The sequence below is a fragment of the Tupaia chinensis genome, unplaced genomic scaffold (assembly GCF_000334495.1).
Source record: "Tupaia chinensis unplaced genomic scaffold, TupChi_1.0 Scaffold000311_2, whole genome shotgun sequence".
Classification (NCBI taxonomy): domain Eukaryota; kingdom Metazoa; phylum Chordata; class Mammalia; order Scandentia; family Tupaiidae; genus Tupaia; species Tupaia belangeri.
In genome coordinates this window covers 5761039-5769605 of record NW_006159803.1, presented here as the reverse complement: position 1 = coordinate 5769605, position 8567 = coordinate 5761039, and the positions used below count along the sequence as shown (strand labels likewise).

The window sequence follows — 8567 nt, the reverse complement described above, 5'->3', positions numbered from 1 at the left end:
CAGGTTTTAAGCCACTGGGTCCTGGACGCGAACCGCGCTCGACTACACGGGAGCCTAGCGACATAGCCATTACGCTAACTGCTGGTCCCAAGAGAGAGCTGAGCTTTGAGCTTTGAAGCACACTCTCCATTCTTTGCGTGGGCACACATGCCTCTTCCTCATGTGCAACCTATTGTGGTGTGTGGGGGGGGGGGGTCGGAATAGTTTTAAGGAAAGGGAAGGGGCTTCAATTGATCTTTCACAACTCCGGTTGTTGTGTTCCTTGCACATAGGGAATGGCGGCCACAGGAGCTAACAGGGCTGCTTGGAGCCAGGGGTGAGAAGCTGTGGAAACTACTGTCTATGTCTCAGTACCTGTGGCCGTGCAGAGGCCTTGCACAAGCCCATGCAAATACCTTGAGCTTCCAATCAAGCCCAGAGAGCCCAAAGCCAGTTACCAGACCAACAAGGACTTCTGGTGGTTCCGTTGCCTTAGGAGTTCCTCCTGCTGCAGGACTCCTCGTCCTTTGGCACGGTGCAGGTGCAGGTGAGTGGGGAGGGCCTCGGCAGAGGAGACTCGCTCCTGTGTTCCCCTTCTCCGACACCATTGCAGGCGGCAGTAAGGCCCGGAGAGAAACGCTTTCCTTAGTGAGGCGGCTCAGGGTGGTGGGTGAGGAAAGGATGCAGCTTTTTGGCTGATTGAGATCTCTGCTCTGGCAGCTGTGAGGAGGTGCTTATTTTCTTCATGGTTTGGTTTCCTCTCCTGTCAGGTAGGAGTGGTGATAAACTAATCATCACTAGATTTTCATTTTTAGTGAAATTTGTTTTATTTTTATTAAAAAATAATTTGTTTAATTTTATTAATTATTATTTTAATTTGAGGAGAGAGAGACCGAGAGAGCAAGAAAGCGAGCCACCAGGTCCAGAATCCCAGCTATGGTTGGCCATGTGGGAGTCCAGTCACCCCTGCCCACGCCCAAATTTTGTTTTTTATCAACTTTAGCTTTTCAGAAAAAATGTGTTTTTAGAACAGAAAACTCCTATTTATCCAACACCATCTTTCTTATTTTAGCACCTGACATTAATATGATGAGTTTCTTGTAGCTGATGAACCAATATTAAAATAGTTTGGTTAACTTAAGTCCAGACTTAATTCAGATTGCCTTTGTATTTTTTTTTTACCTAATGTTCCTTTTCTGTTCCAGGGTGCCATGTAGGATACTGTTTTATGTTTAATTGTTGGTTCTCTTTAGACGCCTCTTGGCTGTGGTAGTTTTTTAGGCTTCTTTTATTTTTGGTGACCTTGACAGTCTTGAGAAATACTAGCATTTTGTACAGTGTCTTTCAGTAGTTGGGAGTTATCCGATGTTTTTCTTTCTTTTTTTGGGGGGAGAGGTTTTTGCTATAGGGCACGTGAGCTCGACAGACAGAGACAGAAAGCGAGAAATCACCCCCCAGGGGGGATGGCCACGCCATAATCCCTTCTCCATTCTCCTCTTGGGATCCTGGGCATGCACGCACATGTGCCTGGAGTGAGTTTAAGCCACCGGGTCCAGGACCCGACCCGCGGTTGATTACATGGGAGTCCAGCGACATAGCCATTACACCAACTGCTGGTCCCCCGATGTTTTTCTCATTATGATACTGAGGTTATAGTTTTTTTTGGGGGAGAAAGACTATGGAAGTAAAGGATGGTTTTCCTCACATCATGTCATGGGTACAGATACATCAGTGTGACTCACCATTGCTAAGGTTAATCCTGATCACCTAGCTAAGGTATTCAGTTATGAAGCTGTTCTTTTTCACCCTTTTTCTACTATATTCTTTGGAAGGAAGTCAATATGTGAAGCTCAGGAGTGGGTACTTCAGGAAGAGAGTAGTTATGGTTCATCCCCTTGTGAGTGGAGTATCTATATGAATTGGAATTCTTTGGAGATTTGCCTCTTCTCTGCTATTTATTTATTTATCCAGTCGTTTATTTATTTCAGTATGAGAACATGGATGTTTACTGGATACTGTGGATTATAATCCACTACTTTGCTTTGTTACTTAAATTGTTCCAGCTTTGGCTTCTTTCAGTTGACTCCTGTGTCTCTTTTACATTTTCTCATGCTTACATGTGTGTTTGTTGAGCAGTTCCTTGTTTTCTGGCACTACCAGTGATTCAAGTTTATTTTGTATGTTTTTCTACTCCAGTACTTGAATTAGTCTTTTCTCCAATGATCCTTTTATTAAAAGGTTTCTTTTATTGAAGGATAGTATTGGAACCTAAGATCTGAGTGCTAGATGTGCTTGTTGTTATTGAGGTATCATTAGTTTTGGGCCCTCTAGACTGACAGAGCAAGCAAATATACTGTGTATTTTAATATACATATACATTTGAATCTACATATTTATAAATTATTTCTGTATGTCACCACTTGAAGCTATATAAACGAGTTCATGATGATGCCTCCAACTCAAATCTGTTACACATTGATCACACTAGACGTTTCCCTTTGCTTATCTATTGCTATGGTGTCTCTCATGCCAGTAGTGAAACACCTGGTTCCATTTACTTAATTGCTCATTTCCTGTATACATGTATAGTGGCTTCAGAATTGTTAGCTTGTACTCTTACAGAAAACAACTTTAACAACTAGAGTACAATGCATATGTATCGTTCCTTTTGTTGTCTTTTCATTTTAGTTTTTAGGATTTTTGCCATAGGGTATGTGCACTTGCTGGAGAGAGACTGAGAGGGAATGTGAGAAATCATCCCTCCAGGGGCGATGGCCATGCTGCAATTCCTTCTCCTCCATTTTCCTGGTGGGGTTTTTGGCATGCATGCACAGTCACCTGGTGTGATTTTTGAAGCTACCCAGTCCGGCTCAAACTGTACCCAGCCATGTGGGAGTCCAGCACTTCAGCCACTTCACCATTGGTTGGTCCCCATCTTCAGTCTTACAGACTTCATTCATTTATAAATAGGTCATTGCTGTTCTTTCTTTAACCTTTTCAATGAGGTTGCTCTATACACATTGTTGGATTGTTTTGTCACATTTGGCATTTCATGTTGGGATTTTCTTGATCTCTTAAATAACCTTTTTTTTTTCCTTTCTTTTTACATTTGCCTACATTAAGGTTTACTGTTTGTACAGTGAAGTCGTATGGACTTTTACAAATACTTAGTGTCATGTACCTACAATTACAGTATCAGAATAGTTTCATGGCCCTAAAAAATTTCTCCTGTGTTTCACCTATTCAACACGTCAAACCATTCCCCAGACCCTTGGATTGTATTGCTGCTGTAATCATTTCCATATTTTTGCCCTTTATAGAACATCATATAATTGGAAGCATACAGTAGGTAGCATTTTCAGACTGGATTCTCTCACTTAGCAATGTGCATTTAGGATTCACCCATGTCTTTTTGTGTCTTGTTAGCTCAGTTCTTTTTATCATTGAGTGTTATCTATTGTGTGGATGATGTATAAGTTGGTTTATTCATTCACTGATTGGAAGATATCTTGGTTGCTTCCAGCTTTCGACAATTATAAATGAAGCTCTTTTAAACATTTGTATTTAGATTTTTGTGTGGACATGCTTTAACTCACTTGGGTAAGTACTTAGAAGCTTATAGGACTGTATTTGGCTTTGCGAGAAACTGCCAAATTGCTTTCCATTGTGACTGTACCATTTTGAATTCCCAACAGCAGTGAATGAGAGTTTTTATTTTTCCACTTCCTTGCCAGTGATTGGTATTGTCAGCTTTTTGTTTTTGTTTTAGTCATTCTAATAGGTGGGTAGTGGTATTGTTAGTCCCTAATGACAAATAATGTTTGTCATTATTAACCATACTTTCATATGTGTTATTTGCCATCCATATATCTTATTGGTGAAGTATATGATTATATCTTTTGCTTATTTTAAAATTATATTATTTTCTTACTGAATTTTATGAGCTCTTTGTGTATTTTAGATAAAACTCTTTATTAGCTCTGTGTTTTTAAAAGATTTCACCTACTCTGTGACTGTCTTTTCATTCTCTAAAATCAGTTATCACAAAGCAGTTTTTAATTTGAATAAAGTCTGACATCTATTTTTTCCCCACATATTTTGCTTTTGATGTATCTAAACTTTTTTCAAACCCAAGGTCGCCTAAATTTGCCCCTAATTTTCTTCTAGAAATTCTAGTCTCGAATTTACTTTTAGATTTGTGATTCCTTTTGTGTTAATTTGTAAAAGGTGTAAGGTCTGTGTCTATGTTTATTACTTTGGATATGGATATCTGATTGTTTTAGCATCATTTATTGAAAAGACTATTCTTTATTGAATTTTGTTTGCTTCTGTTTTAGTTGACTCTGTTTGGGTTTATTTCTAGGCACTCTATTCTGATCTGTTCTAATTCATATTTCTGTTCTTTAACCAATGCCGTGCTATCTCGATTTGTTTTTATTTTTTAAGTAATTATTTTACTTTATTTATTTGATTTAATTTATTTTAATTTGACCAGAGAGGGACAGAGCAAGAGAGAGTGGGAAAGTGAGAAGCAAGCCACCAGGTCCAGAACTCAAACTGCAGTCAGCCATGTGGGAGTCCAGGGCTCTTAATTACTACGCCACCTGGTGGCCCCATCTTGATTTGTTATTGTAGCTTTTCAGGTTGTTTTCTAGATAAGATATACAAAATAGTACCTGCCTTTAGTTAAGACTACAGGAGGACATGGTAATATTGGTTGAATAGAGATTGAAATGTTAATTAAAGTATTGAACTGGAAACTTAATTTTTAAAATTATTTATTTTTATTCATGACAGCATTTTACAAGAGAGAAGGAGAGAGGCACCTATGACAGGGTCTTGTCACAGAGTCCTCTTTCTGCAGCTTGTCAAGATTTTGGGCATGTACACATATGCCTGGTGTGTTTTCAGGCAGATCCGGGATTCCAAAACTGTGGCCAGCCATGTAACTCAGCACTGGAGTCTAGTTTAATACCAGTAGCCCCATCAGGTTGAGCTGAGACTGTTAATTTTTGAAAAGAGATTGTACTCTATTCTTAAGTGACTGTGGCAGTATCTGTTACCATAAAATGACTAGAAATCTCATAAGAGTTCTGAGTTTTCACCCAAGATAGAAAGCAAAGCTTCATTCACTGAATAGTTTAAAAAGACAATGAAGGGGGTCAGCAGATAGCGTGGTGGTTAAGGAGCTGGACTCCCACATGACCAATCGTGTTTAAGTCCTGGACTCAGTGACTTGAAAGTCATGCAGGGTGCATATGCAAGCATGACCAAGATCCCAGAAAGATAATGGGGGAGAAAGGATTGCGGTATGGCCACCCACCCTGGGGGGTGATTTCTTGCTTTCTGTCTCTCCAGTAAGCATTTGTATCCTATAGCAAAAATCTCTCCAAAAAAAAAAAAAAAGACATTGGGAAACAAAAAGTTGGTTATAATAAAATGCCACTTAATGGACTTGTTAAACATATGTGTTACATATGAGGTGACTTCAAATAGTTTATGGAAAAATGGAATAAAAATTTATTTTGGTGCCAAAAGATTTGAGATGCATGCATAGTTTTTTTTCATAATGCATAGTTTCCATACACTCCTTTATAAATATGTTGGAACTCATGTAACAGTAAAGTTTATTTTGGTGTCAAATGATTTGAAGTGGTATATGCATAGCTTTTTCATAGTATGTATTTTCAATAAACTTTTTGAAGACCTCTCCTATATAAATATGTTTGAACTCATATGATATTAAACAGTTACTTCATGGATTTGGACTAATGTGGTCAAATCATATCCTTTTAAGCACTATAACTATGTTCAGCCAGCTAGCCATCGATATGCATCAGAAAATATGACTAAATTACGAAACTTAGGAAGGAATTATGTTGTATTTCCTCTTCTTAATATTGTATTGCTATAACACAGATAAAATATAAAAAGTTCCAATTAACTTGTATGTTTATTTTCTTAAAAGTATAAACTTTAGGTTGCCTTAATAACATGACAGTCTATTAATTACTAGCCATTTTTCAGTGTTTGTAATTTTTCCAGTCTGTGGATCTCACACCACATTAATTATGCTTTGCGTTTTGTAGCACAATAATTCTTGAAGGAGGTTTTTAAAAATCTCTTATCTGATTTTATGTCTCAAAATTATGACATGCATTCTCCTATGCACTTCTGTTGCAGTTAATGGATGACATGATTGGAATTTTTGTGAAGTACAATGTAAAGTCCATTGATAACTATAACTTATGACATGGGACAAAATCAGTCAGTAAAAATTTACCAGTAACATTAGAGTAGCTAAGAATCTATTAAACATTTGCCTAGTAGTCTGTCTGCTTCTTTTTCACCATTTGCATGTTTCTATTTAGAAAAGAATGATATCATTGAAATTTGCCTGGTTGGGGAAGTAAATACTTAAGGGAAGGTGACTAGTTAGCCTTGACTGGGGTTAGCTAACTTTTTTTCTAAGTATTTTATGCTTTGTGGGCCATACAGTCCCTGTCTCAATCACTCATCTCTACCATTGTAGCATGAAAGCAATTATAGATAACATTTAAATTAATAAGCTGAGTTTTGATAAAACTGTATTTGAAAAAATGGCCAGCCTTTGGCTTGTTGGCTGTAGTCCGCTGATGATTGGCTTAGAGACTAAAATGTCCACTTAAAACTTTTTCTTGGTTTGAAAGTAAGTTGAATTAAATAATGTGAATAGACAACTTAAAAAATCTAGCATGGAGTAGTAATTACAATGCTTGCTTTTGCTATCAGTTTGTTAGGAGTCCTTTTATACAATTTCCCAAGAACCAGAATTTGATTTGAAAATGTTTATATAGGCGTGTATGTACATATGTATGTAAGTTATTTGCCAGAGGATGCACATGCTCACTGGAGAGAGAGAAAATGTGAAAGCATTCCCCATGAGAGACGGTCACACTGCAATCCTTTCTCCATTTCTTTCTCCTTTAGGGGTTTTGAACATGCACACACAGGTGCCTGGCTTGTCTTTCAAGCTACTGGATCCAGCACTTGAACTACATAGTTGACTATGTAGGATCCAGCTGCCTTGATCACCACACCACCATCTGTCCCTCAGCTGAGAAATTTTTAAGAATAATGAAGCACTGGTATCTGAGCCAGCTAGTAGAACTGTGGTTAAGACAGCTGGATCCCACATGGCCAGGAGTGTAGTTTGAATACTGGGCTCCTCAGCTTGAAGGACTCACTGGCTACATGTGCATGTGTGCCCAAAATCTTGAGAGGAGAATGGATGAGAAGAGATTGTGGCATGGCCAACCTTCCTGAGGGTTGCTTTCTCACTTTCATTCTCTCTCTGTCTCTGGTGGGTACACATGCCTTCTAACAAGTATAAAGAAGAAGAAAGAGGCACTGGTATCAAACGCTTGTCTGCCCAGAAGAAGAATCAAAAGAAGAACAAATTCTCTAACGGTACAAATGAATCACTGGAATCTACTCATCTCTGATTGTGGACACTGGCCCCATTAGTAATGGCTCACTATCCTGAGGAAACATTTAGCAACTAGAGTATTCTGGGTTATTGCAGAGGGGCAAGAAACACACACACACCTGCAAAGCTTTAAAAGTGTTCATGTCGTTGAGCTTACACTCTTCCCTCATAGGAAAGACTGTAGCCTGTCAGATGCAGCATATTTAATCTTTCTTTAGAATAAATTACCTACTTTCCTAGCCCATGATAGATCAGAAACCGTAAACAAGAAACTGTCAACTGCTGGAAGCTGACAGTCTGAGAGTAAAGGAGGAAACAGGTTTAAAACGGAGGAAACAATTTGGCCCCCTTCTCCCCTCAGCCGTGCAGTTATTCACTGCTAGATAAATAGTCCTTATGTATAGATTACTGCTATCGATTTTGGTGAAGATAACTATGAAATATGGGCCAGATCAATCAGAAGCATTTGGAAATAAAGAGATGTTGGCATGTATGTATTTATGAATAGATATTGCTCAAATTCAGTGAGATTGACTAACAAGAGCTATTTTCTGGAGTATCAGTAAATTTTAGCAGTCTAAAGTATAGAGGAAACTACTACAATATACAGTTCCTGGAGATAAAAGTGGACAAGGATCTTTTGGAAGTACAAGGGAGATAAAAGTGGACAAGGATCTTTTGGAAGTGGAAGACAAGATGAGATCAGGAGCCTAATTGATCTTGATCCTAGGTCAACACAACAATTTTAACCATATTCTATCTACTGCCTTAAGAAAGGGATACAAACAGAACATCCAAATGTGTAATAGCTTTTCAAAGATGATTCTAATCCAAGTGGTTAAAATGATAAAGTCTTGGCACTTGAAGGCATAAAATTATTTGAAACACTTAAGTTCACAGTGATGTTGAATAAATAAAGCATTATTCTCCCTAAGTAACGCCAGGTGTAGAAACAAATGATTTTTTTTTCTATTTTTTTTTTTTGGGTGAATGTTTTAGAGATATATACTTGTGTAAGATTGTTTCCATAAAGTACAAAGTATAATGGGGAATTTAACTATTATTCAGTAATTGCGATCAATGTTATAAGAATAATTCTTTTTTTTTTTTTTTCGGGGGG

At 37.9% G+C, this 8567-nt stretch overlaps 1 protein-coding gene across 1 annotated transcript in view; it reads right to left on the bottom strand.

Moving 5' to 3' along the window:
* POU2AF2 (POU class 2 homeobox associating factor 2) overlaps positions 1 to 8567 on the bottom strand; it is an 85984-nt gene that overhangs the window by 76351 nt on the left and 1066 nt on the right. The gene's annotated exons all lie outside the window — the stretch shown is intronic.